The sequence below is a fragment of the Lacerta agilis genome, chromosome 4 (assembly GCF_009819535.1).
Source record: "Lacerta agilis isolate rLacAgi1 chromosome 4, rLacAgi1.pri, whole genome shotgun sequence".
In the NCBI taxonomy this organism is placed as follows: Eukaryota; Metazoa; Chordata; class Lepidosauria; order Squamata; family Lacertidae; genus Lacerta; species Lacerta agilis.
In genome coordinates this window covers 74546512-74569200 of record NC_046315.1, presented here as the reverse complement: position 1 = coordinate 74569200, position 22689 = coordinate 74546512, and the positions used below count along the sequence as shown (strand labels likewise).

The 22689-nt window shown below is 42.1% G+C and overlaps 1 protein-coding gene across 2 annotated transcripts in view; it reads right to left on the bottom strand.

The window, feature by feature from the left end:
- NCK2 (NCK adaptor protein 2) overlaps positions 1 to 22689 on the bottom strand; it is a 68186-nt gene that overhangs the window by 30402 nt on the left and 15095 nt on the right. Inside the window, exons 2-3 of one of the 2 annotated variants that reach the window (XM_033147652.1) lie at positions 8309 to 8379; positions 5636 to 5794 (exon numbers count right to left, since the gene is read on the bottom strand). The gene's annotated coding sequence lies outside the window, so the exon portion shown is untranslated. The remainder of the gene's footprint in view (positions 1 to 5635; positions 5795 to 8308; positions 8380 to 22689) is intronic. The other variant, XM_033147651.1, reaches the window with a different exon arrangement.

Genomic DNA, 22689 nt, shown 5'->3' with positions numbered 1-22689 from the left:
TTACTGGCCGAGGGAGCCGAAGTTTGTCTGCAGACAGTTTTTCCGGGTCATGTGTCTAGCATGACTAAGCCGCTTCTGGCAAAACCAGAGCAGCACACGGAAATTCCGTTTACCTTCCCGCCGGAGCGGTACCTATTTATCTACTTGCACTGGCGTGCTTTCGAACTGCTAAGTTGGCAGGAGCTGGGACCGAGCAACTAGAGCTCACCCCGTCGCGGGGATTCGAACCGCCGACCTTCTGATCGGCAAGCCCTAGGCTCAGTGGTTTAGACCACAGCGCCACCCGTGCCCTCGAAACATGCCACTAGCTTCCTCTTAACTGAATTTCAAATGTAAATGTTCCCACCTCATAGGACTGAGCAATCTGTGAAACAAGCTTCCCCCCCATAACAGTTTGTTGACCCAAATTAAAGCAGAGCAGGATCTCTTCAAAACCATGGTTTGAGTTACAAGAACTGTAGCACAGAAATAGGTCAGAAGTCGGCTAGCAGAGTCGGAGGAACTTAAGTTAAACATCAAGACACACCTGCAAACACTCATCCCTTTTTTCAATGTTGCCCTATGATGTTCTCCACTGGTGTAATATATCTTTTGGCATGCCATCACATCACTATTAAGATACAGCTTTTTGATCCGACGCTGGAGCAATGGAGGGGGTTACAGCAGAGACAAGAAAATCGAAAGACACACACGCACACAAGCTTTGTGTTCATGCATTTGAACCTGGTATACCTTACAAATATTTAGCATCCGATACACTGTAATATCCACCACCATATTAGCAGCAGTATGAATATGGATTTTATGAATATGAACTTCATTTACTCTCTTTTAATGCAAATACACGGAGAAAGGTCTACAATTGCTACAGATAATATTTAAGACAGGATTATATCCTCCCTCATCTTTACAATTCTTCCACAGTTGGATACCATTCTAAGACTAAAAATTCCCACAAATGTGCCACCCATTTTACAGTAACATGGTTGGAGATACCGTGTCAAGTATCTTAACCCTGTTCACATTGTTCCCCTGAAATGCAGGTGTTGGGTATGTAAAAGCCTGCTTTTATCAAAGTGTGCAAGCAGCCACTCTAACTTACATATCCTTTGTTTACAGGAAACCTCAGGTTATGGGCTACCTCAAAAGCTAAATGTGCAGTTTCCTTACAAGACGAAAGAGTGTTGCACACACCACTAATGGCACAGAAGCTGTACATGCACATTGCATATTTGTGGTTTTAAAACAGTATTGCAAAATGCATTCTGTACACCATATTGTTCAGCCTTAAATCTGTTGTTAGTCATGAAATGATTAATCATGGAATGATATTTTTATTTATTTATTTTTTATTCTGATGCATGATCAGAGTGAAAGGGGGGGGATCTGACTGCAGTACCTTCTTGTCCATATTTTGCCCAGTTTTAACAGAAAAAAAACTAACCAATCCTTATAACAGTTATCATAAACCCAGCTCACACAAGCACACGACTGCATCACCAGCTGTCCTTTCCTTGGCCAAAATGCATGGTTTCTGCCCATGAGTTGTAGGACAGCAGCGAGGAATGAAAGTTAAAAAGCACTCTGAAAAATAGGTGTGCTGGAGGTCAATGAGAAGGCAAGACAGATTGCATCAAGATGACAAAAACAAATGTGGGGTTTTTTTTGGAGGCAGTGAAGATGTTTTAAAGCAGTAACCAAAATACGCTCCTGTACAATCCAAAACGACAAGAAGCTCCCCTTTCCCTTCCAGCTAATTACCTGCAAAATCAACAACATGCCACCTAGAATACACATTGTTCTGGTGCTCTATTTGCAGCATTAACTGTACAATTGGTATCAGTCAAATTTAAACTTGAAGTCTCTTCCAATATGCTATTGTTCAAAGAAAGCTTAGAATCACAGAACTGTAAGAGTTGGAAGCGATCCTGAGGCTCATCTAGTGCGACCCACTGAGATGCAGGAATACGCAGCTCTCCCTTACGTGGATCAAACTTGCAAAACTTGGTGTTATCAGCACCATGCTCTAACCAAGTGAGCTATCCACCTGACTTTAGCCTAGAAAATATTTCTTCTTCTTCTTCTTCTTCGTTGGCGACCACTCGTAGCCACGTAAGATTGTCTTCCATGAACACGGTCTTAACAGTGAGTCCCGTAAGTGACTGTGGAGGCCAGTTCTGGATCTAAATGTTTTATGCAAGCTCACTGCCAACTCCCTTTTCTACTTGTTGCACCACTCCTCCTTCAGCCCCACTCAACTATACTACCACTTACCCTACTAGTTAGTCTCAGCCTCCAAGGCCATCCTAGGAGTCTGTCCTGACCCAAGATGAACCATGCACAGCGCAGATTGGCACTCTCAAAAGCTACAAGCGCGCTGTTCTCATTCCCCCAAGTTCTGCCACTTCCCGAGTCATCCCAAGTTCTAGCACTGGCTCAAAGGACAGATGGGTGAACAAATCAAGAATGCAGCTTCCACAGTGCTACCCCGTATTAAAGGAGGCAGTGCTACAGAAAGTGCACACAGTTCTGTTTCCTGCTGCAGGAGCAACATTGCTACGGCACCTGAGTATAACTTGCAGGCAACCTGTTCAATGCTAAACTACAAAGGCTGTTGTGGTTTTTTAAAAGGAAGAATGCATGAATACTGATTAACCAGATGTTCCTTGTCAAAATTATCACAGCTGGGGGGGGGATGCCACTGATAAATATCAAACTGCCAAAAAAAGCAACCACAAGCGCCTAATATATGCTTATGTTCTCAGGCAGGAAAAAACCCTCCTAGAAACTTTGAACCTTTGTATCCTCTGAAGAAACAATGAAATGTCACTTAACAACACACACACACACACACACACACACACACACACACCAAGATACATCTTTATTCGAATCAGAAAAGATGTTTCTATATCGGACTACCTTCAACTTATTTCTACAGGTGATTTTCAACTAAGTCATGCTGTCATTCTGGCAAGCAGAATTCTGTATCTATTCATTTTCAGTTCTAATTTAAGATTCTGGTATTAGTCTTTAAAGTCCTAAGTGTGGGTCTAGGTTATCGGAACAACCACCTGCACCTATATGAACCTGCCTGAGCTTTTAAGGTGCCTGGCTCCCTGCCTAGAGCTGTTATATTGACAAGCATTAAAGGACAAAGCCTTTTCTGTGGTGACCCCATATCCTTGGAATCACCCCCCCCCAAAAAGAAAATACACATGGCCTCTTCTTTGTTCGTCTTTAGGAGAGACTTGGAGACTTTTGTTGTTGTTGCTCAAGTCCTCTTTTGGGTAATTTTATGGTGCTGTACTTTAATTATAGGTTTTACTGCTGCTGCTATTTTAATTTTGTTTCTGCAAGCAACTTTGAGACCCAGATGAGGTAGTTTTAAAACCAATAAATGATCTGGCGTTTTTAGTATATTGTTATTTATTACTGACTATGTTGTGAGAAGCCATTTAAGGAAAGATAACATTAAAGCTGGGTGAAAAACCCAACAAGGCATGTCTAGCTAGTGAACAAATTTAACAACTGCCATACCCTGACGATTTTAAAAATCTGTTACCTGAGACCTTGTGTCACTGGCAGAACTGTTGCAGAATGAGACTATCGAAAATGAGATTCTAAAGAAGTTTATACAAAACACTAGAAGAATCCTTCAGGAGTGACCTAGCCAAACCAGGCACCTGTGACTACTGTCCACAGATTTGCCACTGTAATACCTTGCAACTACAATGGAGCCCTACCTGCAGTTCCCGTGTGCCAACAAACTGCTGCTTAAAGTGGCTCTTATGGAGCTTGCTAGAGTGTGGCAACCAAGAACAGCTTTATCAAAGCAGGGTTCCCAGGGAAGCTTAGGTAAAGGTAAAGGTACCCCTGACCGTTAGGTCCAGTCACGGACAACTCTGGGGTGCTGAGCAAGGGCACCGTCTAAAAGATTGCAGCCACATGAAAGGCACTGGCTTTTTACCATTACATATTGCAGGTTGGGGGACACGACTCGGGATGAGCACCACAAAACAAATTCCCCTAAATTCATGGGTTATTTATACCAGATCTAGGGTTTCCCAAATCAGCGCCCATGGGGCAGCACAGCCCATCAAAGCCCTCCGACCCTCCAGACAAAAAATAAAACGAACAAATAAATGAAATGTTGTCATTTGTTGCCTATTTTCAATTACCTTGATGAGCAGCAGGCTGGGCTGGCTGGAAAAAGAAGAAGAGAAAGCTCCAAGCTGCCCCACCTTCTTCCCAGATAGCCAGCTGCTGTTTCCTTTCTTGGAAAAGAAAGGGTCAAAAGGAGTTGGGGTAGCAAGGAGAGAGGGGAAAAAGAAACAGATAACAGGACAATGCTCCACCTTGTATCCTCCCTCCAAATCTCTTCAGGTAGGACCCTGCCACTGGGGAATGAATGGGAGGCAGTAGGGTGCAGTCTTTTTGGGGGCGGGTTGAAGTGGGGGGGGCTTCCCTTTTTGGGGGGAGGGGGTTGTACTCATTTTCTCAGGCAGGTTATTTGTTCTCTGGGACCAGATAGGTCATCCAAGCAGTCTTCTTGTCGTGGTTGGAAAACTGTGCTGTGCACACCGATTTATGGCATTGCTCACAACAGTTCTGCTGTTGCCCACAGTCCCAAAAAAGACCCACAAAAGAAGAAGCGGAAGGTATATAGAACAGCATGGGAGACATGAAAAGTGTGAACTTGGGTGAAGATAGCTACAGCTCCTTAGCACAATGTGTGGGAGGAGAAGGAGAGATTCCTCTGCTGAGTTTTAAGGGAGCAGGAAGAATTAGATTACAAGAAGGAAAATTTTACTTTCCAGTTCTCCAGTTCCAATGTCAGCCCACATCTGTCTACTTTAAATAATGAGCCTTCAGGGCATAAAATTACCTCTTTTACATAACACTGTAAATTCCTAGGATTGGCTTGCTCCAAAATTAAAAGGTTCTCTCTCTTTCTCTTCTGTGTAAGTATTGGATTGTTTCTTCTTTTCTTTCTTGTGCTTTATCTTCAAATATTAAACAAACGTTACTTTAAAAAAATATTTCAAGAGGTCTCTCTCTTAAAGACTATCTGACTTTTAGAAGACATCTGAAGGCAGCCCTGTTTAGGGAAGTTTTTAATGTTTGGTTGTTTTATCATATTTTTAATATTCTGTTGGGAGCTGCCCAGGGTAGCTGGGGAAACTCAGCCAGATGGGCAGGGTATAAATAATAAATTATTATTATTACTTTAGGCACCCCAACCAGATCCTGAGCAGACCACAAGGGTCACATGGTAGCCTACTTAATAGATTGGTTCTGCCTTACTCAAATGTTCCTCAATGCTTTGTGGAGCAATCTGCTGAACAAACCAGTAAACTCCTTCCTTGAACCCTTGGAATTCAGCTTTTTGCCCATTTCTAGGCAGAGAAAGGCAATGAAGAGCATTTGGTCACAGGTTCCATATAAACAAAAGAAGAGGGTGGAACTGAGAAATAAAAGTTCTGCTTCTCCAAAACAGAAACTGTGGCATTTGGGATATTATATAAGAAGAAGGGAAAGGAGTGGGGTGTGTGAGATCAACCAAGTCCCATGGATTTCACAGTTGGCAAATACCCACTGCATAAAAGCAGAAGAGAATATTATGTTTACTCGCCTTTCCAATGCAATGTCTAACTCAAGATCATCGTGATCTGGGAATTTCCATGTCGGGAGAAGAATCACTGGTCCTCTGTCTATAAGCTATTGTCACAGAATTTCAGTGTTTCACACAGACTAGGGTGGCAAGACACAATCCCTTTACAACAGCTAAGTCCTATGTTTAGGGGAAAAGAGAAATAATATCTGACTGGTCACCTGGTGCGTTGCAGTTATCCCCTCCAGCATACAGATAATGGTTCATACATAGTGCAAGTCACTGCCAGTCTCAAAACTTTGAAGTACAGTATGTATGAGATCTGGCCCTATCTGTTCTTTTGGCCTATTGATTTTCACATGAAAGAGCCGCTGCTGTTCTCAATTCACTTTTTCCAGAAGCATCATAGTGCTTCTATCATTTGTGGGGGTGGGGGTGGGGATTCGTTTCTAAACTGTGCAAATTTCACCTTGATCTTACCTACAAAGGACAAAACTCTGAAACTTCTAATATTGCAAACCCGATTACTAATCCCCTAGAAAGCTATTACCTACTTTCTAAGGGAGTCTACTGTGTTGCTGTCTGTAAATGCTATTACTGACCCTTCTGCCCTCTGGAAGGGAAACACGTATTCCAATCTGTATTATCAGAATACTGCAGATATTTTACAGTTTAAATAAAATTGCAAATTGGGCAGTTGGGCAGGGGGAATCTTGCATGGATACAATACAATCAAGTTACTTATTTAGTTCGGGCATCACTATGCATATAATGCAATACATATCTCCAAGCACCATAGAAACAAATATCACAACTGGTAGTATTCATAATTTTTCTATTCTTTCACAATCAAAAATCTGATTGTGGAAATTGAGAGGAGCTAGGGTTGCCAACTGGCCAATGAAACACAGCCTGCCCTTGTGTCGTTAGGAGCAACCTGATATGCATGAGTAACATCAAGACGCAGTTAAAAACACAGCTACGAAGGCTAGTTAAAACTTTGGCAACATTACAAGAGGAAAAGAATAGAAGAATAGATTAGTGAAAGCCAGGCAATGTTGAGAGCCAGGGATAAGGGAATGTAAATAAACTGGATTATGACTCTGCCTTTTGCCCCTCGGTTGAAGAGCAGGGGCAGCTATTTAATAAATGATATGGATAAGGCAGGAAAAGTTGATTTCTTAAATGATATTGAAGGGCACTCCAGCCAGGGATAGGGATAGCCTTACCTTATTTCTATCCATCATGTAACATTACTTACAATAAATAAATAAAAAACAGGATTAGCAATTTGTTCTATGTTTGGAATTGCTAAAAAAACCCAAAACATATGGCACGTGACTGCAGCCCATATAAAAAACAAACAAACAGGTGCAGTTTTCCCACTTAGCTTCAGAGACTGTTGAGAGCTGATCTCTTTCATCAACTGATGACAATGGTTAGTATCACTGTATCATTAAAAAAAAACCTGTATCAAAATGAACTTAACAAGCATAACACTGCTTTGGTGCTGGTTGCTACCTGTAGATGGCCCCTGGCTACAAGACAGAAAGTCCGTCTCCGTTGTGAAAGAAAACTTCTGCAGTTTCCCTTTCACCTGAAACAAACTGATCATGCCCCTTGGAGAAAAGAAGGTAGCTTCTTCCTTTCCGGTTCTGGATCTTTGGGACATGGGCAGAGGTCACCAGAGAAAAATGAAGCCACATTTTTCTAGGTTGGTGGAAATCTACACAGGACTACTTAATTCTAATAGGTGCTGCTTCAACTTCTCAGCATCTTGTTTCCCAGAAGAAGACTATCCAAGTGCAATGCACCCTTAGATTCATTTTGTTTCTTTCCACTCCCTCCAGACCAGAGATTTCCATAATGGTCTTGTCCATTTGGTATTCCCTTTCAGAATACGGCTACCTGCACAATCAGCTTCATAGTCAATTGCATCTTCCCATCTGAATTACGGGGATTATTAAAAATTCCACTACAGTAATTGCTTCCCTTCTTACTAACGCCAGTGTTACAAATCTACTTATTTGGAATTATGGTGGCAACATGAAGATAACCAATCATACCACAACTAACACTGTCTTCTCATTTGCAAATCTAAGGATGCACAGATAGATAATCAAACTTTGCTACTCAGAAAAGAAGCAAAGCCAATTATTTGATACACTCGGTTAATTTTACAGGCACCATAAACTGTAACCTTATGGAGTAGTGATGGAAAGAAAATGGATGGGAAATGGATGGACGGCATAGCACAGGGTTGGTTTCCCCATGTGAGGAGAGAGGACAGAAATCCTTCCAAAGGAATATTTCTGTCTTCCCCTTTCCAAGGGGAGAGGACAGAGATCCTTTCCAAGTTCTAAACATTTCTAAGATGCATAGGTTCAGTCTCCACTGAGTAACACAACTGGTACTGCCTCCGATGCTGTTCACTCAGGAATGCATGACATTAAAGACCTCCTGAACTATATCTTGGAACAAGTAGTTAAGGAGGCTAAGTTAAGGATTCCTCCCCATATTTAAGAGTGAACACAAGCAACGTGACCATCCTGGAACTGATAGTACGGTTGCAGCCTTAAGTATACTAAATGATAAAAGCACTTGAGGAATGGGAGGCAAGACACAATTAGTCCAGCAATTTAAAGTGGGAAAGAGAGAAGTATTCTTAGTTCAAATGAAATCCATGTAACTTACCTTTGGCACAATTCAGGATCCAGACACAGAAAGTTAAGACTCTTGAGCAAAGTTACACTTGCGAGAAGGTTCTGAAACAAACAAAAATACACTTTTAATTAGAACGTTAAAGACAACACATGCTTTTAATCACTCTACTTTACTTGGTGCACGTGTTAATTTTAAATTAATGTAAACCAAAATGTAGATACGATTTCCACTTTCACCAGGAAAAAATTACACAGAAGAAATGTTAAGGGAACTGTAGCCGGTTGAACTCAAGCAAACGTTATTGAGTGATCAGCCTTTGACCAAAGTATACTATACTATAGCAAAACCACACACACACACACACACACACACACAGTCCCAAAGGGTGTACTTGCATTTAGTCTCAGGTAACTACATTTGCTCACATTCATGCCATAATATCCACCGTCTCACTTTCTCCTCTTTCACTATAGCTGGGAGCAGCCTTTGTAGCAACAGACCAGATAAATGGCTTCAAACTCAAGAAAGTTCAGAACCCATCAATACTGTAGACATATTGGATGGTATCCAAAGATGGCATTGCCATCATAGAAGCAGTTACTGATCCATGCTTTTCTGAGCTCTCCACGTACTCACAATCCCCCTCCCCGAGTGTGTGGGGGGGGACTACTTCTGAGAGTCGTGGGCCGTTGGAACAGAGTGAGATTTCATGTGGAGAGTTGCAGTAAGCAAATCGAAACAAAACCAGGTGCTCAGCTATTACTATTACAGCGGAACCTCAGTTGTCGAACGTAATCCATTCATGAAGACCGTTCGACTTCCGAAACGTTCAACAACCGAGGATCAAAGGGCCGTCGGCAAATCTCATTGGAGGGAAAAAGAGAAACGTGTTTCGGAATCCTTTTGACGTCTGAGGCGCGTTCGAAAATGGAAGCAGTTACTTCCAGGTTGCTGGCGTTCGGCTTCCGAAACGTTTGGCAGCCGAGACGTTTGGCAACTGAGGTTTGACTGAAATTCTATTTCTTACACGCACACCCCTTCACCATGAGGTCCCATGGCAGGTTACAGCAATGTAAAAAAACAAACGTATTAAAACCAGTTAAAAAAGAATTACAGCAAAGAGACTAGGGTGGATGCTAAACCATATACCTCAGGTGCCAAAGGAAAGAGTAAGGAATTGTGTCTTCCGTATACAACTAAAGTGATACCACTGAAGTGCTGGGTGCACCTCTGTGGGGAGGGAATTCCATAGCTGAAGGGTCTTCTGAGCCACCACTGCCATAATTTCCAAGGGCTGAAATTTCCAAGAGGACCCCCCTCTGCACATCCTAACACTGTAGAAGAGGTGGCTTTTCAGATTGCTGTTAAAGGTTTTAGCTGAAAAATACCTAAGAATCAGTTACTGATAGCAACACAAATGTTTTTCCTTTAAAAAAGGGAAAACTATTAGAGGGACACAGCTAATCTTCCTCCACTCCCAGGTCAGGTTAATCTTTAGGTACTGCAAGCATATTACTGTGTATATGAAAACAGTCCATGTTTTATAATTAAAAGCAACTGACTCTTAAATTAAGGCCACGGCTGATACGTAGCTTTGTGGGGAGCTGGTAAAAGAGAAAACTGCTCCTTCATAGTACTTCATTCATTATACCACTAAAACGAAGAAACAACTATACTAATTGAATGTAAAAGGACCAGACAGGAAGGATAAAAGAAACTGACAGTTTGTGGGAGTGAGAGTAAGGTACATGGAGAATGGGAGAAAAATTACAGGAGATAGGTAAAAATATATTGAGAGACATGTTGGGGTGAGAAGGAAAAGAGTTAAATGAAAACATCTCCTTGCAGTGCAACTTAAGGAAAGCCAGTTATAGAACTCCCTGTCAAAAGGGAAATGCTGTGGCAAAGAATTTAGCAATTTCTAAAGATGGATTAGATAGATATCAGTAAAAAAAGAAAAAAAGAAATGCTAAACACTGCCTCCATCTACCACCAATTTTTGAATGGGTCTGCCACTGCACCACCATTTTGTGACTAGTGGACCTCAGTAATTTTCGGCTGCCTTAAGTGGACCCTGAAGATAGGTTTTAAAACCTTCTGCACCTGACCTCTCTATGATCAAACATAATAATAATAATAAACTGTAAAAAGGATTAAAGAAATTGGAAAGCATGTAAAAAGTTCTTTTAAGTATTTGGAGACGCTCTACAAAACGCACATATGGTAAATAGTAATACAGTATACCTGAAACGAGGCATTTGCTCAAAAAACAACAACACTGCTGTGATGAATGTTAAGTTGAACATTACAGGTACATTTGGGGTATTACTTCAACCATGATAGCTTTTGTGGTTAAAATGCGCCATTGCATTCAAAGGGAAGAAGATACTAAAACTCATGCTACATCTTTTTTCATGACCCTAACCAAAAGGAGATGCGTACTCAAATAATCAGCTATCTTCCAAGGGAAAAGACCACATAGTTGCCCCAAAACAGCACTCAGAAAGTGTATATCAGAGTATTAGAGCATTTCAGATCCTACATAAGTCTATTCGGAAGTAAGCCTCGTTGTTCAGTGTAAATTACTCCTGGCTAAGTACATATAGGATTGCAGCCTGAACAACATACTGGACGTTGCAGAAACACTACAGATACACTAAGAAGAAAAAGCCATTCTCCCTTATTATTCAGGCTGAGCCAAAGATCAAGCCAAAAAAAAAGGGTTTAAGCTTGAATTGGTGTAGCTTAAGAAACATAAGAATGATTTTTTAAAAAGGAGCTGATAATAAAGAATAATAAGCAAGTTTAACAATGTGATTCTTTATGCAGTCATCAATAGCTTATCAAACTCTAAAAATAAACAGAACAGGGTTAAAAATCCAGCAGTAATATGGACTGTGGCTTGATTAAAAAGCAAACTTACCCCTCTCGTTGGACTTCCAAGGCTCCCTACTTTTTAAATTTTGCTGTATTTTATTTTGATTGTTGACTATACTACTGTGTCAAAGACTAATGACAGAATGCTATAAATTGCTAAACAATATGCTGTTGCAGACTTGTCAATCTAATGGCACCTTCAGAGCTATCTGAATACAATATCTGAGCACGAATCCAATCATGTCGTTTCTGTTTTTAAAACTCAAATAGAGAGCCCTGCAGGATTAGATGTGGAAATCATTCAAAAATATGGATTAGTTTCATAAATAGTTCCAACTCTGACACAAACCCTGAGCTACATCCTGGTCTGCTCTCAACGTGGGAGGAAAGGAACATATTTTGTTCCAGCAAGAACGAGCCTAGCTGCTGTTGCTGCTTGATCTGTCTTTGGTCAAAGCCCCATTAGCATGAGGTAAAAATCTGTCTCACATGATTAATTAAGTTACAGGTGGGTAGCCGTGTTGGTCTGCCATAGTCAAAACAAAATCGAAAATTCTTTCTAGTAGCACCTTAGAGACCAACTGAGTTTGTTCCTGGTATGAGCTTTCGTGTGCATGCACACGAAAGCTCATACCAGGAACAAACTCAGTTGGTCTCTAAGGTGCTACTAGAAAGAATTTTCGATTTTGTTATGATTAATTAAAAATTTTAAATGCATATGTATACAGAAAGAGAGAGAGAGAAAATAGAAGACGAAGAGTAGTTTGGATTTGATACCCCACTTTATCACTACCCGAAGGAGTCTCAAAGCGGCTAACATTCTCCTTTCCCTTCCTCTCCCACAAGAAACACTCTGTGAGGTGAGTGGGGCTGAGAGAATTCAGAGAAGTGTGACTAGCCCAAGGTCACCCAGCAGCTGCACGTGGAGGAGCGGAGACGCGAACCCAGTTCACCAGATTACCGCTCTTAACCACTACACCACACTTGCTCACAATCCTACCCAGAGGTCCTATTGGATTCAGTGGAGCTTACTCCCAGGTTAAGTAAGGTTAGGATTTTCATTGTAAATAAAAACAATACACTATAATCGTAACAAAGGTTACTAAAATTTGTTTACAAAACATAATTATTATTTTTTGGTAAATTCTACACTGGGATAGCCCTCCAGACATTGTGGACTATAACACTCATCAACCCCAGCCTCCATTGCTAATGGTCAGGGAGGAGAGTTGTTCTGGAGGGCACCATATTGGCTATTCCTGTTATCTACTATATATTTTGGAAAGTGGTTTGTATGTTTGTTCTTCGTAGGTTCAACCGCCTACCCGGATATTGTCGCCAAACTTGGTGGAGGGAGGGGAGGGATCAGTGTCAATGTTTTGAGTGCCTTTGGTGTGACATAGGTTTGGCCACCTCTAAAGATAACATTGCCAAACTCTGTGAAGATATTCCCCAAAGAGGGGGAAGCAGACTTCATTGTCCCTGATATGCTGGGTGCCATTTTGAATCAAGATTTCAAACCAAAAAGTGACTCTGGCATGATGGGTCTAAAGTGGCCATTTTACACAATCCTTTTTAAAAACACAGTATTTGGTGGGTTCTTTAAAAATCCTAGGCAGTGTCGGGCACTCCCTGTTAATATATCTTACTTTCATGACGTTAATGAGAAGAACCCAGTATTTTTCACAACTTTGACCTGTCTACCCATCCTTATTCACACATACTCCTCTGAATATTTTGCAATTTGAGAAACCTTCCAAACATACATTTGGATGCCAATGATTTTCATTAAGCATGCCAGAATTTACTACTGTTAAAAGATTCCACACTTGGTCATAATGCTCTTGAGTGAGCAATTGATTAAAGAATACATGCCTAATATTAATGGAAAGCTGGGGATGCTGTTAGTATCCTCCCATAAAGAAAACTCTTATCATGGAAAAAACCTACCAAATATATATAATCTGCCTTTAGTTAGAGATTATATATAGCATTAATGCTGCTGGTGCCTGTGTATCTGGTTTTATGTGGTACTGAATACCAGCAAGATAAAATTTTATATGACTTTTCTTTTGCATTAAAACATTATCAAGGCAATAATGCTAGTCCTTTTGGAAAGATTTCCTACCAGCTAATTTCTGCAGAGGCTATATTGATTCATAGAGAAGTCTTTATTAGTGAGTACAGTTTAATAAAATTGTAAATCCAGACTTTCTTTAGTTAACAGACTTGTAGATTTAATTTTCGAGTGTCACATAGGCCAAGAGCCTAAGTGATTCTGATGCTCAGTAAGAGTCTAGCCTACAAAACTAATGTTATAACCTAGATCGTTTACAGGAAAACCCTTCCACAAAGGATACAGAGATAAAATTAAGTTAGCTAGCCATGGTCACACCTTTCCTTCAAACCTTTTCAGAAAGCTTATTTCTATTTCCTTGCTCTTTCTCAAGCCACTCCCTACTTTGCGTGTTGAGCAATAATCAAACCGGAATGCTTAACCGTTAAGACTCCTATTGAGGCACGTTTCACAAAATTTTCAAGCACTTCACTTTCAAGTCACTGTTGGCGTACACTTCCATCATTTCTGAGAAACACGGTTCAGAAAGAAGATTCGTAAAAATACAGTATCTTCTGTTAACAGACACCTATGGGCTTCACCTGAAGTAGTAATGTTCAGCAACAGACCAAAATTAAATACAGTAGTGCACAAGCAACATGGTACGAAACTATACAAGAATAAAGATCAGTAATTTGTTCCCGGGACTTGCTTGAACTTCGCATAACTGTACCAGTAGAAACTACAATAATCACTAAGAGATGGGAATTCGTCCTCATGCAGCTCTGTGCACTGTATTGTCTACCCGTGGCCCTCCAGACATTGTTGGACCAGAATTCCCAAGGTAGCATCACCAAGGGTCAGGGCTGATAAGGCTCCAATAACACCACGGCAGACTGCAAGTGCCCCATCCCTGATATATATATATATTTCAAACAAGGCTCTACACAGGAGCACACACACTCAAACGGAAAGTACTCCAAAACAGTTCAGTTCCACAAGCCCATCCAGAATTTGAGGTGCACCTTCTCCAGTTGTCCCCATCTTCAAAGGTTAGGTGGCTGGTGAGCCGACATTTTCAGTGATGACACACAGTTGGTTTTATCAATAAAGCTTTGTGGATTTCTTGTGTCGATAGGCCAAAGTCTGAGGGCAGAAGACAGGGTGGGAGTTTAACGGAAACCAAGTAGTAATTCTGGCATATGTTCTTAGATAGTTATACGGGCTTTTAAATTTAACAAACATACATGCTGAATTTTTTTCTGGTTTATCAGACTGATTTGCTGAAGCATTCAGCCTCACAAGAGAACAGGGAAGTTTTGCATTCCCTGTCCTTCTGATATTTTGGGCAGCCAGAAGAAAGCCATGTAGAGTTTCCGTCACCCACCCGAATCCAGCCTAAACCTTTTGGGGAAGGAAAGGCCTTGGAAACAAGAGTCTGTCTCCAGGCACGACCAACCTAGAAAACTGCCTTCTTTACATGCTGTTCAAGAGTAGCTCACGTTGGTGGAATTCCTTCCACAAATCCTCCTTGCGAGCAACTTCTTTCTGCCCTTGACCACATCAATGCAAGCGCTTGTTCTGTCCTAGGGCAGTACAACAAACCTCTCAGTGCTATGCATAGTTTCATTTGAGATGTTATATTGCACACATTCCACTCCTAGCAGAGCATCAGTAAGCTCCAGAATTTGAATGATGTCTGCTCCATCAATGAATATACATAACAGTGGGTGACTCATGCTGTAGCTGAGAAGTCTTCTATGCATTTCATTAAGTCACTGTTTTATATCCAGGGGCATTCTTACCGCAAAAGACAGTGAAGGAGGGCATACCTAACTTCTGCGTTCAGAGAAACCATCAAAATTCCTACCCTGTGCTTGGCCATCAAGTTAAGAAGAGTGCACTACATGCTTTTAAATTAAGGCAAGTCTCTTTCTTTCTTTCTTTCTTTCTTTCTTTCTTTCTTTCTTTCTTTTTGACACCCTGGTTGTTTAGCTACAAAATAATGTTTTATTCTTCTGACTTACATCACTTTTCTCCATAGTTAAATATCTCCATAGCAGAAGGTCTCCAATTGTCTTTGGATAGATGGTGTCTTCTTTAAAGGAATTGACAAGCTCTTCAATCACTTCCACAAGTGAACAAGCATCTTTAGCAAATGCTGTCTGCACATTAGACATCTGATCACCGCGATGTGTTTCCATTTGTTTTCTTGTGTGCTGATGGGCTTCCTTAAATTCTGTTATCATTCTGGTGATTCTGGGTCCAAGTAAACATTGTTATGACTGAGGTAAAGTGCCACGGCTGGGATTCTGGTAAACTAACTAGGTTCAAACAGATCTTAAGACCTCTTAAAGAGCCACCGTGAAATATTATCTAGAATGTTGGACATGAGATCTAGGAGACCCAAGTTAAAATGTCTGCTGAGCTATGAAGCTCATGGTGTACCATTGAATCAATCACAGTCAGGTCTAACGTATGCCACACAACTGTTGTGATGATAAGTCAAGACTTCTACTCTTCTATTTCCTTGGATAGGAAAGCAAGATTAAAAGCTTATAAACACTATACAGTGGTACCTCGGTTTTCAAACATAATCCATTCCAGAAGTCTGTTCGAGTTCCGAAACATTTGAAAAATGAAAACCGAAAGCGGAAGCCTCAAAACGCAAGCCTCAATACGGAAAACGCAGAATGGAAGCCACGTTTCCCTGTTCAAGTTCTGAGGCGCGTTCGAAAACCGGGGCATTTACTTCTGGGTTTTTGGCGTTCAACTTCCAAAATGTTCAACTTCAAAGGCGTCTGATAACTGAGGTACCACCGTATGTACAGTGGTACCTCAGGTTACATACGATTCAGGTTACAGACTCCGCTAACCCAGAAATAATGCTTGAGGTTAAGAACTTTGCTTCAGGATAAGAACAGAAATAGTGCTCTGGCAGTGCAGTGGGAAGCCCCATTAGCTAAAGTGGTGCTTCAGGTTAAGAACAGTTTCAGGTTGATATCCCACTTTATCACTACCCGAAGGAGTCTCAAAGCAGTTAACATTCTCCCTTCCCTTCCACCCACACAACAAGAATCCAAGAAGAAACTTAGCTGGTCTCTAAGGTGCTACTGGAAGGATTTTTTGATTTTATATTTTGTTCCCCCACAACAAACACTCCGTGAGGTGAGTGGGGCTGAGAGTCTTCAGAGAAGTGTGACTAGCCCAAGGTCACCCAGCAGCTGCATGTGGAGGAGTGGAGACACGAACCCGGTTCCCCAGATTACGAGTCTACCACTCTTAACCACTATACCACACCTCTACGGAATTAAAAATCTTCTCAAATATCACTGGTTGAAAATATAAAAATGGGGTTGTCTTCAAAGAAGGTTGCAGGTTTGATTCCCCATGTGGGACAACTGCATTGCAGCGGGGTGGGACAAGATGACCCTCAAGGTCCTTTGCAACTCCATGATTCTATGATTCAAACCATGCTTGCAGAGGGGGTGGCAGCCCTTAAAAATCACTCCTGAGGCTCAGAGGGAATTCATGCTAAACTGAAGCAGGGGGAAATCGCTGTCCTCAACACACTATATATCCAAGTAAGTGAATGTACATAATCAGAACATTAATTCTTTAGGACCCTATGCACAGAGATCCTATGTTACCTTCATTAAGTTACCACTGTCTCTCAAACTAATGTTATTATTGTGTTATACGAGATCAGTTTTCACTTAAGGAAAGCAAAGTCCATGAGAAAGCCTTCACCCACTACAACAATTCATTTCTGCATAGCAGTTCCGACCCCCACCCCCCAAAAACCGAATCCTCAGGCAGAATTCCTGAGCCTCAAACTTGCCTTGCCCTCCCAGAGCAAAATAATCAAGATGATATAAAAAGCTCAGAAAAAGGCAACTTGTTTTGAATTTTTTTTAAAGCTTATAAATCACCCCCTGAATCTAAAGAGACAGCAACATTCTGAGATTAATTAAAGCATTTTGGAATGAAATCTTATCTGACTCTGGAGTTAGCATACGTCCTAGGTGTTTTATCTTTTTAACATTCCATTACATGTTTTGCTTTTATTGTGATATGCGATAATACCAAATTCCTAGCAAGCAGAATAGTAGTCCAGGGGCGTAGCAGAAATGAACGAACAACAAAGAAGAGACACTAAATTTTGCATCTAACCAACCCCTACGCAACGGCCCCAGGATTAGGCTGCTCTGCTGAGCAGTATAGTTGCTTCTGAAAGCAGTAACCCTACATCTCTTTCTACCCCAATAGCCTAAAGGTAAAGGTACCCCTGACCATTAGGTCCAGTCGCAGACGACTCTGGGGTTGCGGCGCTCATCTCACTCTACAGGCCGAGGGAGCTGCCGTTTGTCCATAGACAGCTTCCGGGTCATGTGGCCAGCATGACCAAGCTGCTTCTGGCGAACCAGAGCAGCGCACGGAAACGCCATTTACCTTTATCTACTTGCACTTGACATGCTTTTGGACTGCTGGGTGGGCAGGAGCTGGGACCGAGCAACGGGAGCTCACCCCATCTTCCTGTGGTTTAGACCCTTGCTCTGTGCTCATTTTCAAGTTGGGAGGAGTGGTTTTTGTTTTTTAATGAAATAGAATGTTTTCCTGAGGTTAAGCCCTTCAAACACTTTGCCAAAAAATATTAGACATTACCAGAATAGAGATGATATGGCAATAGGGGACTGCTGTTTTCAGTGGCAGCCATGAGGCTCATATAACATTGGGTTAGGCCCTTACACATAAACTATCTGCAGCGCTATGCACTGAAAGTGGGGGAAAATGAAAAGGACTAGCTTAGCTTGTACCAATGCATACATGGTGAGGTGGGAATGTCTGGCCTATGGGCCAATCTTGGCTTGCCAAAGGGTCCCTGTTGGCCCATGAGGCCATCTTCTTCAAACAATGTCCAACTGCCCATCAACTGACATCATTTGCGACATCAGCCAATAGCAGAGGGTAGGGTTAAGCCCAGAGTTGACTGCTTGCCTATTCTCAGCAGGGAGCAAAGGCACACAGCCATATCTGCATGATTTCAGGTGATGAGCAGGGAGTTAAATCCTTTTTGGTTGGGCAGGATTTTATGCAAACCCCTTCATGATTCAGGAAACGTTTTGCATGAAATCCCTGCTAAAATGAAGGGGGGGGACTTCCTTTAAGGAGGACCTTGCAAAATGCATTGAAGGTCCATGTCCTTCAAAACATTTTGTACCTGATGCTGCTTTGACGCCAGGTTGTTTGACAGGTGGGCAGCCCATGTTCACTGTCATAAATTTTTACCTACAAGACCAATCCGGATAATGATCTGGTCCACGGAGCCTAAAAGGTCAGCCACCCCTGACATACATGAACATTTCAGAAAGAAGTTGTAAAGATTAAATGGGAGCACATAGCCAACACTGTACTGTACATTTCACTGGTGAGAAGTTGTGTCAGCTGTAAGGAACTTAAAAAAGCAGCTACTCCTTAGTGCATATACAGATGAAGGGAGCCAATACTATGGCTAGCCATCCTAGTTCAATCTGTTCTCACAAGAAATCCTCCATCTAATGGACTGTGAAAGTGAAAGTTATGAAGATGAAATATTGACATAGCTTTAAAGAAATTTGGATTCTATAGATTCTTCCTGAGATAGAAGGGTAAATGCTGGCCAGATTGTGGATGGCATACATCTCTAAGTTCCCTGATCCCTCCAAGCATTTCTGGAATCCATATTTACTCACATCAACATGGGAGGAGAGGATTTCCTGTTCCTGATTTTAACAAACCAAAACAAGTGGCTCAGCATCTGCATTTTTATCCCCAAGGCCTATCAGGTGATACAACCATTTTATCTTCTTTCTCAGCTAAGCAGGCTTGTTAAAATGTTCGTTTCTTCCTGGTATCTGTCATTTCGGAACAGCTGTGTTACTCCCGCAAAAAAAGGACTGCACAAAAAGCACAGCGAAAAATAGTTTACGCTTTGAGACCAAAGAGAAATGAGGTTTAAATATGAAAGACAATGACATACTAAGAAATTAAAAGGCAAAACGAGTTCCACAAACAGCTGGAGCAACTGTGTACTGACAACTCACTGTAAATAGATCACAGCTCTGTTACTGAGTGGGGGAAGGGAAGAGCGAGACGAAAAGGTGGAAGCAGCATTCGTTTTGATGTAAAGGATGAAAAAAGTCATTAAAATATTTATATAACCTGAACACTGTGGAGTGGAACTCACCGCTCAGAGAGTAATCTATGCACTACTGAAAGCTCTTAACTGCAGCATCTATCATTCTCAATTCACTACCTAATTGGAACACAATTCCCTTGCTTGTCCTAAATTTAAGAACAACTTTCACAATACTTTTTTTTTGGGGGGGGGAGGACATGAATTCACACTAAACACCTACCATGCAGCAGGCCTTTTCAGCATTATTGGAAAATCATCTCCAGTTTTTATCTGCAATGTATTTGCCCAACCTATTTTTAAACAAGTACACAATTCCAGTAATGTGGCATTTATACAGATGTGAACCTTACAAAATAAATGTCAAACGTCCATAAAATGATACCAAGTGATCATTTCATTATATACGTGAATATTTTGCACATGCAAATAGCAGCACAAGGCCATGGTGGTTCAAAACACAAGTTAAATAAAGCACTTTGGGATGGGGAACATTATCCACTGGTAAATACAAATACAAGGGCACAAATTTATTTATTTTTAAAGTATGTTAAGAGTCTACCTTATTAATCAATTTTCATGCATACTTAAACACAGGAGGAAAAGAAACAGCATTTCTCTGTGCTGGAGGTACCGTATTTTTCGGTCCATAAGGCGCTCCGGACCACAAGACGCACTTGTTTTTTAAAGGGGAAAAACCAGGAAAAAACACGGAGGGGAGCGCTGGAGGGGAAGCCCCTTCTCCCTTCACAGCGGCTCATCCCCGCTTCCTTAAAGGGACATGGGGACGAGGGGAGAAGGTTTCTCCCCTCCTCCCCATGCCCCTTTAAAGCAACAGGGGATAAGCCTGCTTTTGGCGTCGGGGCGCAGGGTGGTGGAGAAAGCAGCAGCATCCCCGCTGTTTCCTCCACCATCCCATGCCTTGCACCGATCCCAAAAGCCTGCTTTTGGGATTGGCAGGCAGCGCGTGGGGTGGTGGAGGAAATCCTCTACCAACCTCCCTGCCGCCCACCGATCCCAAAAGCAGGCATCGCAGCTGCCTCCCCCCACCTCCCGCCGAATACGACGGGGGATGGGGGGAGGCAGCAGAGGTGTTGGTGGTTCATGCTAGCAGCTCCGTTCATGGAGCTGCTGGCATGATCCACCAACATCCCCTTCGCTTCCCGCCGCCTCCCCCCATCCCCCATCGCGTTCGGCGGGACGTGGGGGGAGGCGGCGGAGGTGTTGGTGGATCGTGCTAGCAGCTCCGTTCACGGAGCTGCTAGCACGATCCACCAACACCCCCTTCGCTTCCCGCCGCCTCCCCCCATCCCCCGTCACGTTCGGCGGGAGGTCGGGGGAAGCAGCGGAGATGTTGCTGGATCGTGCTAGCAGCTCCGCTCACCGAAAGAAGCTTCTTTCGGTGAACGGAGGTGCTGGCATGATCCAGCAACATTGCTGCTGCCTCCCCCCACCTCCTGCCGAATGCGGCAGGGGATGTGGGGAGGCAGTGGGAGCGAAGCCTTCGCTCCATAAGGCGCACAGCGATTTTCCCTTCCATTTTAGGAGGGGAAAAGTGCGTCTTATGGAGCGTAAAATACAGTACATGTTTTAACAGTGGCTGAGGTTTTACAGGAAAAATATATATACAGAATTCAATTTTAAATTCCATTTTCAAGAAATACAGTGGTACCTCGGGTTCTGTACTTAATTGGTTCCGGGGTGCTGTTTGTAACCCGAAAAGTACGTAACTCGAAAATCCCGCTTTGCGCATGTGCGAACTGCACAGAACGAGACCATGCAGAATGCTTCTGCGCATGCGCACCGAAAAACACTTCCGGGTTACCGGAGTACGAAACCTGAAAATACGTAACCCGAGGTACGACTGTAAAGAATTTGGGGGAGGGGGAAGAGGGGCTGAGATGAAACCTCTGATCGGCACAGTAATTTAGACTTTTATTCCCGAGGCAGGCAAGGGATTCATGATGAAGTGAAACAATCCTTGATCAACTTAATATTTTCTACATGACAAAGATCAATAAGTGGCAATCAAATTACATACCATTAGTTAGGGCTTCAAAATGGAATTTTTCTACAGACAGGAATTTCACAGAGAGCCCTCATCATGAAGTGCAACACATCTGACGGTATCTAAATGACAGGCATCAGGGAATCCTGAAGAGAGATCTGCTGTAGCATAGTTCTTCAGATTTGACACTCCAGTGCTCATATTACTCCAATCAGCACAGTAAATTAATGTAACAAGGCCTCAGGTTATTGAAAAGATTCAGTTTCAATTACTAACTTGGTTCTTTAGTCTCATTGTGCAGGTCAGGTGATCCTCAAAGTTCAGCATTTTACATAACTTTGGGCTAACACACACCCGTATTTTACGGCGTATAAGACGACTGGGCGTATAAGACGACCCCCAACTTTTCCAGTTAAAATACAGAGTTTGAGATATACTCGACCGCAGATTCTCCACCCGGCGTATAAGACGATCCCTGACTTTTGAGAAGATTTTCCTGGATTAAAAAGTAGTCTTATACACCAGAATATACAGGTATTACAATTGCAAAAGGGATGGCACCAAAAAAAGCCAGCCCTCGGGTAAATTGTATCCTCACTCCAGCCAAAAGGCACCAACTTGCTAATCGCACAAATATCCATTATAGGTATTTCTTAAAATAATATTAATAATAAACCACCTATCGTCTAAAAATAGATTTCAGGGTGGTATACAAAGAAATTTAAAGTTACAAAAACATTAAACCACAAACCAACAATGCAATAAAATTAAGGAAAATAAAGCCTCTCAAAAAACTGCTGTTGCTTGTGGTAAAAAGGTAAAGGGACCCCTGACCATTAGGTCCAGTCGTGTCCAACTCTGGGGTTGCAGCGCTCATCTCACGTTACTGGCCGAGGGAGCTGGCGTACAGCTTCCATGTGGTCAGCATGACAAAGCCGCTTCTGGTGAACCAGCAGTGCACAGAAACGCTGTTTACCTTCCCGCCTGAGTGGTACCTATTTATCTACTTGCAACAGGAGCTCACCCCTTCGCGGGGATTCAAACCGCCGACCTTCTGATCAGCAAGTCCAAGGCTCTGTGGTTTAACCCACAGCGCCACTCAAGTTTTAGCCTTACTCTTTTTGGTGTAGTGCTTTTAAACACCAACACAGCAACATAGAATGGGGGGGGGAATAAAAAAACTATTTTTAATGGCATAGTAGCATGCCACTAAAAATAGGTTTTGTATTCCCTCCATTCTATGTTGCTGTCTTGGTGTTTAAGAGCACTACAGGTACACCAAAAAGAGTAAGCCT